This window comes from Nematolebias whitei, chromosome 3, assembly GCF_014905685.2.
Source record: "Nematolebias whitei isolate Nwh7 chromosome 3, NemWhi1, whole genome shotgun sequence".
Classification (NCBI taxonomy): domain Eukaryota; kingdom Metazoa; phylum Chordata; class Actinopteri; order Cyprinodontiformes; family Rivulidae; genus Nematolebias; species Nematolebias whitei.
In genome coordinates, this window is record NC_056500.1 from 53821495 (window position 1) to 53829873 (window position 8379).

Here is an 8379-nt window from a genome sequence, read left to right on the forward strand (position 1 = left end):
AATAATAATAATAATGTCATCACAATGTCAGCACTGTATGTTTCCATACAATGGCGAAATTAGTCTCTGCATTTAACCCATCCACCACCAGGTGGTGCAGTGGGCAGCTATTGAAAGTGCCCGGGGGACATTTTGGGGATTAGACGTGCTGCCCAGAGACGCCACGTGATGTGCAGTGACTGGGGATCGAACCTGGGACTCTCGGGTCCCAAGCCGGCTGCCCTGCCTCTACACCATCTCGTATGTATATGTATGTATGTGTGTGTGTGTGTGTGTATGTGTATGTGTATGTATGTATGTATGTATGTGTATGTATGTATATGTATATATATATATATATATATATATATATATATATATATATATATAAAATGCTGCTCTGTTGCTATTCATTTCTTAAGTAAGACTGGAAACTGTTAACAACATATTTTGTTTAAAACGTATGGCTAAAACTACATTTTATATATTTTGCACTGTTTTGCACTACAAGCAAGAAGCCTAATACTTGATTTGTTTATTATTTAAAAACTCTCTGGACCTAGTAGTGGAATTTTCTTAATTCAAAATATATGATAGCAAAAGGACACCCTATGCTTTTTGAAAAATTCCTATCAAGTTTTATACCCAAAACCCACATCATGATACATATCGTTATCGCCACCCTTCACAAAACATATCGTGATATGAATTTTATGCCATATCGCACATTCCTACCCCTCAGTCGTATCCAACTTCCGGCCTGTCTCCAAACTCCCATTTGTTTCTAAACTACTGGAGAAAATAGTCGATCCCAGTTGAAGTGCTTCCTGGAGGGCCACGCCATCTTAGACCTATTCCAATCTGTCTTTAAACCTTTCCATAGCACTGAAACTGCCCTGCTGAAGGTCTTTAATGACATTTTCTTAACCACTGATACCGGTGATTCTGTGCTGCTGGTCCTGTTGGACCTCACAGCCGCCTTTGACACCATCGACCATGAGATCCTCATTGCTAGGTTGGAGCAGTGGGTGGGCATCACAGGGTCAGCCCTCAATTGGTTCAGATCTTACCTCACTGACAGATCCTTTTGTGTCTCCATCATGGAGTTTAGTTCTGCAGCGGCAGAGCTTAAATGGAGGGTTCCGCAGGGGTCCATCCTGGGTCCCCTCCTACTCTCTTTATTCCTGCTGCCACTTGGTGCTATTTTCCGGAAACACAACATGCCCTTCCACTTCTACGCTGACAACTGTCAAATTTACTTCCCCCTAAGACACAATGGTACATGCTCTATTCAACCTCTGCTTGACTGCCTGGCTGACATCAGGGACTGGATGGCTTTAATTTTTTTAAGTTTCAATGAAAAGAAGTCTGAAGTCATGTTGTTCCCTCCCAATGACACGATCACAAACCACTGTATCGACCTCTCCGTCACTAACCTGGGCGTGATAATGGACCCTTCCCTGAAGCTTAACAATCGTGTAAACATGATTGTTAAATCATGCTTCTTCCAACTGAGGCATCTGTCTAAACTGAAGCCCATATTGTCCAAAAAGAACCTGGAGACAGTAATACATGCATTCATTACATCTAAGCTTGATTACTGCAATTCACTCCTGTTTGGTATCAGTCAGACCTCCATTGCATGACTACAACTGGTCCAGAATGCAACAGCCCGATTTTTAACCAGTACAGGCATAAGAGAGCACATTACACCACATTCCCTGAGGTCAGTGGACCAGTTGCTCCTCACAGTTCCAGGAACTCGTCTTAAGCACAGAGGTGACAGGGCCTTCTCTGTAGCAGGACCAAGACTTTGAAACTAGTTACCTCTGCTTGTCAGTCTGGCCCCCTCCCTCTCAGTTTTCAATTCCCGTTTAAAAACCCACTACTATTCAGTAGCTTTCATCACCACAGAATCTGTGTTGTGAACTTGTACGCTTCATACTGGTTTGTCGTCTTATTCATTATCTGCATCGTTTTTATGTTTGTTTTTGATTTACTTCATTTTTTATGTTGCTTCGTGTGTTGTCTTTTGTTCTGTCTGTACAGCACTTTGGTTGGCCTTGTAGCTGTTTTAAGTGCTTTATAAATAAAATGGTATGGTATGGTAACATTACTTCCCCATCAGTCTGGTTTCAGGAAACAACACAGCACAACGACTGCTTCATTGAAGGTTCTTAATGACATTGTTGAAGTATTGGATTCGAAGGATTATTGTGCTGCACTTTTCTTAAACCTGTCTAAAGCTTTTGACACTGTGGAGTAGGGCTGCAACTAACGATTATTTCAATAATCGATTCATCGGACGATTATTTTTTTCGATTAATCGATGAATCGGCAAAAAAACATAACGTTTTAATTTCCACCCCTTTATTCCAAAATTGAACATTTGACTGACATAGCAATTCACACAAAAAACAAGTTGCTGTTTGACTATTCTGTTAGTAAAATATTGAATAATAAAAAATAAGTTAGTCACATAGCTTAAAAAAATTAATGTACACAAAAATATATACAAATGTATCTTTATACCTGCACAATATTTAGCTACTTTGTAAAATGTGTCCTTGAGGGAAGAGTGTAACCTGAATTAAAAGTGGATTATTGTAACCTGGATTAAAAGTGTGGATCATTGTAACCTGGATTAAAAGTGTGGATTATTGTAACCTGGATTACAAGTGTGGATCATTGTAGTGAAGCCTTCGTCTTCAACCATCAACAGAGACCTCATGTCAGTGACGATCATGTTCAGGATGTTTCAGTGAAGACAGCTGCTGCTGTGGTGTCCATGGAAAACCTAGTAAAGAAATTGAAAGTTAATGTCATCCAACATTTTTCAAAAAAAAAGAAACTGTCCAGATGACCTGACTGAAAAATGTTGGATTGTATACCTGAATTATTGAGCATGGACTTTGTTGTTTTCAACCAGTTTGACAAGACTGTCAACAAGGAACGTTGGTTACGTACTGTAACCCCAGATTCTATGAGTATAGGCGTAGCCCTTTAAGGCTGTCGCTGATGGGTTTATCCCAATATGCGAAGCATTGCACTAAAAAATTTAGTCCACGCCCACCTGCTGTGTGGGCCCCACCCGGTCCATATAAATTACGTTAAGAGCGTAAAATCGGCTCCCAAAATAGCTTTTTTCTTCATCCATTCAGGAGCCAGTGAGGCCCGACGCTTAAAGGGCTACGCCTATACTCATAGAATCTGGGGTTACAGTACGTAACCAACGTTCTATTTTGTATAGGCTTCACCCTTTAAGGCTGTCGCTGATGGGTTAAGGGCGAAGCGGATGTTGTCCTTGCCTCACTGGGTCCATTCGAACACAGTATGAAAGCAGAAACTTGCCCAAAAAACATCTTGTCACTCAGCTTCCCATGTGCGTAATTACGCATTGCGTAATTATGTGTGCCATGCACAGACGCATGTTGTGTAACTATGCGTTCTGAATGCATGAACGCCCCGGAAACTTCAACGGGGAGGGAAAAAATGCTGAAAAGAGCCATGAACCAACCGGTTTACGGCTGAACAGTATGAACAGATTAATAATAACAGGAGAGCTGATTATTAATCAAATGAACTGATTGGTAACGATAGTCGTGAACTGATTAGTGACAATAGAACCAAAATAACAATCACAACTTGAGATTGATAACAACATCTCACACCGTAATGCATGCAGACAGATGTGAGTAAAACGGAGTTCCATGAAACAACAATATTCATTCTGTAACACTAAGGACAGAATGTGTCATGGAACGAGCCGTCACATCACGTAGATAAAAGCGAATGAATGAGCAGGGTGTTGACCACGTGGCCGCAGTGCAAATATCCTGCATTGCCATACCATTATGCAAGGCAGTCGAAGATGCGATACCCCTGGTCGAGTATGCTCTGAGGTTGACAGGAGGCTCTAAAACTGATGCTCTGTAGGCTTCAGAAATGGCCTCACACAGCCAGTGTGACAAGTGCTGGGTGGATAACGGGCGACCTGCAGATGCATTTCTATAATGCACAAACAAATGTTGAGTTTGACGCATTGCAGCTGTGCATGCTATGTAACACGTCAACGCCCGCACCGGACAGAGAAGATGGAAAGATGCTTCTTCTTCTGATCTGTGGGGGGGAGGGAAAAACCCCTCCAACGATATCGCTCTTGATTTAAAGGAACTCGTGATGTTTTTAGGCATAAAAGCTGGGTTTGGTCTTAAATCAGCTGAGCTACCGTGAAATCAGAGGGAGAGAGGGAGGTGAAGAAGCATTACGACCATAGGCTGTGAGCAGACACGTCCACCCCTAGTGGTGGATCGTCCCGTGGCTCCATGATAATTATAGTTGACATCGAGCGTTCTCTCGTGTTGCAACTCCCGCTCGCAGGATTTCTGCCGCTTCTGAGCCATAGCTCTGGGTGGAAGGTCCCAGGTCCCCATGCCGAAAAGGACCGTCTTTGGACATCATATCCATCCCCTGTTCAGAATACAGGAGATGTACCCTACTCCAATGGAGAGCAGATTGGGTGTGTGCCCCACACAGCATCTGTCTCACAATGTGGCACATGGGTTGAGCGCATACATCTCCTGCCAGTTATGTATGCAACAGTCACTTGCTGTCTGTGTGAATCAAAAACCCTGATGATTCTGCAGCTCAGAAGCAAAGTGTTGAATCACGTTAAAAAAAAACATGCGACACTCCAAAAACATTTAAATGAGCTGCTGTGTGGAGAACCACAGCGCCCCCACAGCTCGTTAAATGCGTGTGCCTCTGTGAAGTCTGACATGTGTGACGTAGGTCTGCTGACAGAAACAGCTGATATCACTCAACCGGTTTCACGTGAGTTGCACTGCTGCCACTTGTCTGTACAAACTGCTCAGCAGCAGCAGATGTCCGGATAAGGCAGAATTCTCCTCCCTGCTCTGTACGGTGGCTGCAGAGCGGCTCAGGTGCATTAATGGAATGTTGTTTCACACAGTTCAAAATTGACAAATCTAGAATAAATATCATCTTTCCAGTTCGTTGGGACCAGGGAGTGACGAGAGAGGAACCCTGTGTTTTCCTCTCCTTCTGAGACTCTGGAAATTACATTTTAATCAGAATTTCCTGAGCTTCTGCAAGAGGGGACGAGATCTATTCTAGAAATGACAGAAAACGTCATTAGAGTTCCTCCGCACCGGGGTTTGAGCTGTACTGCAGCGTGAATCCCCGGATGAAAACGGTTCGCCTATCCGTCTGGAGCGCGCGCTCATTGCCACTCGTTTATAAAGTTATCAAGCGGGCACGCATTTATGCTGTGAAACTCACATGCATGCTGATGTGAGCTGATGCATGCTGAAGGAGAAAGAAAAAACGCGCGCCCCCGAGCATGCAAATCGTTGTGCGTTTGCTGATGCTGCAAGACGCAGCTCATCTGTGTTGTGCTTACGTTGTGTGCAGCTGCTCCGTGTAAACGCTCGGGGAGCGGGTGCACGTATAAGCCGACGTGCCCTGAAGAGTCGCGTGTGCGCGCCCTCATTCATGCGACGCCTTAAGCGAGGATTGCCACAGGAGCGCGCGTTTGACGCTGGTGCAGTCAGGAAGCAGCGCGCGGCATCGGTGGGGTGAGGTTACCACTGGGCTCGTTCTGTCGAACACGTTCATTCTTGGCTGTGAATCACGTGAGCTTTTGAGTGATTCCACGAGCTGCAGTATTAATTCAGAAAACCTTCTTCGAGGATGAAGGAGCGGAGCTGCTGTGAGGCTTGTGAAACTGTTGACGCCGCGGGAGCGCGCGTTTGACACCACTGCGATGAAAACGCGTGTCGCTCCTGCCGAGAGCGAGATACGTTACTGGGCTCGTACCACGGTCTCACGTTAACGTTGACGTGAACGGCGGGCGCTGAGAGCTGCGTGCGCGCTTTCATAACGCAGCGCCTTATAGGTGAAGGCTGCTCGTGCCGCGGGAGCTCGTGTTGGCACCGCTGGCAGTGAACGAAACAACCTTAAAAGGCTCATTCGTAATGAGTGTGTGTGATGGGGCCGCTTGTCAGATCGTCCGTGCTGACAGTCTGGCTAAAAGACACTTCATCATAAAATGATGTTTATTCCACATCGTGTCATCAACACACCTCCAGCAAACCAACACCTGGTTATCTTCCCCTGAGCTCTGTTTGTAGTCCTAGAGGGCCCCCTGTTGGCGGAGTCTGTGAAAAATTGATCTTCCGGATGCCGAGGACGTTTGACAGGAGGGACTGGTGTAGCAGAGCTGGGGAGGCGTTGTGCAGCCGTGGAGCATCTTGAAATGATCTCTCACTGATGAAAGGCCCTCCAACAAAAAGCTTCTGCAGCTCTCCTGAGAGGAAGGTGGAGTGATTAGCCAGGAGAACCTCTGGGACCTCGTTCTCCGGCTGCGTTGCGGGTCAGCAGACAGCAAAAGAGGTGCACAGGTTGGGGATGACGTCAGCTGCCCTGCAGACGGAGTGTACTGCAGGGGCCGACAGCGCCGTTAGCGAACAGCCGCGACGAGAGAGAAGATAGCCGAAGGTCAGAGGGCCCACCGTCTCTTCCCGCCTCTGAACGTGTACGCCAACAGCGTAACGTGTTGTTCGCTGCGGCCATCTGGAGTGCATGCTGGTGAGCTCAGTTGGAGAGCGGTGTCACCATCTGGGTTACGCTAACCGGAGGCACGGGACGCTGGTCCACCTGGACATCTTGGTCTGATGAAGCCTCCATCGGGCTCGGCTCCAGGGGGCACTGAGGGAATTTCCGCTCGGTGAACCCCTGCTCTGGAGATGGGTGCGGACTGTGGAGACCGGCCCCCCAATCTACCAGGAAAGCCGGCTGTGGCCTCGCCCTTAGGACGTCCTGTTGGGAAAACGAGGCCAGATGGATCAGGACAGTGAGCCGGAATGGAACCTGGAAAAAAACCTTCCTGCCGGATCATCCGAACTGGCGGGAAAGGCGTGGGACGTAAAAAAGGGTCCCTTCATGCCAGCGGCTCCTGGATTACGCTGGGCAACCCCAGAGGGCGCCGTCGGCCAGGAGCGGTGTGATCGCCAATGCGAAACGAGGTGGGATGAGGTGAGCATTCACTCAGCCCCCCTCCACCGACACTACGCTCTCCAGGAAGGAATGAACAGCGGGGAGCTGCAGCTGAGCGCCGTCTGTCCCGGAGGAACCATCCGATTCGCTCCGAGGGTCGGCGATAAGAGGAAAATTACAAGATGGCGTTGTCCAGCGTGTAGCGACCTGTCACTGAGAAATACTCCTCGGCGCTTACCTTGAAACAAGACTGCTCGTCAGCTTCTCCTCAGGGAGGAGAGCTCACCGGGACGACCGGAGATCGACGTGACGAGCCAAGCATTCTTAACAAAGGTTGGTCATCTACACAACTTTCCTTCTTCGTTCTTCTGACAGTGCTATTAGCTTGCTGAAGGAAAATGGGGGCCGATTTCCTGCTCTTAACGAAATTTATACGGACTGGGTGGGGCCCACACAGCATGTGGGCATGGACTAAATTTTTCAGTGTGATGCTTTGCATATCGGGATAAACCCATCAGCGACAGCCTTAAAGGGCGAAGCCTATACGAAATAGAACAGAGCCGGCAATGGAGGAGGGGGCGTACCAAAGAGACCATCTTATCACAAGCAGAACTGGTTTGTTCCACTTTGGGGTAAGCTGTTGGGGGAAGAATAAGTTTTGTTGTGCGTTTCCTTGACTGATGAAGCCTTCCAGACCGAAGGCGAAACGTTTCAGCACAAAAAAAACTGTCCAGATGACCTGACTGAAAAATGTTGGACCATCATTGATACCCTCCATAGGATGGGTACGCCACAAAAGTTCATAGCTAAGGAGGCTGACTGTTCACAGAGTGCTGTGTCCAAGCATATCAATGGAAAGTCTAGTGGAAGGGCAAAATGTGGCAGAAGATGCACCAGCAAAAGAGATGACTGCGGGCTGTAATGGATTGTCAAACAGAGAAGATTCCAGAATCTGGCAAATATCCAGAAATATTGGAATGAGGCGGAAGTCACAGCTTCAAAAAACACCACATTCAGACTCATCCGGGAGATGGGCTACAACTGTCTTGTTCCTCTGTCCTCTTTTCTGATTAAAGTAAAGTGTGCCTTTCATTCGGAAATCAAGGTCCAAGCATTTGGAGGAAGAAGGGTGAAGAACAGATGCTATGCTCCTCTTACAATGCTGTTATTGCTAGTATCACTCAGCTCTCTGTGAATAGCAAGCAGCCATCAGAGTGCTAATGATCCATTGTCAGGCTGATGGTCCTCCTTGATCATGTGAACAACTAGTTTTGAATGTCAACAACAAACTGGTTGATCCACTATGAGAAGGTGCTATTTACTGTATAAGACTGAGCTGAATACAGCACCTCAGACTGAAGAAGTCTTTTGGATGAAAGACAA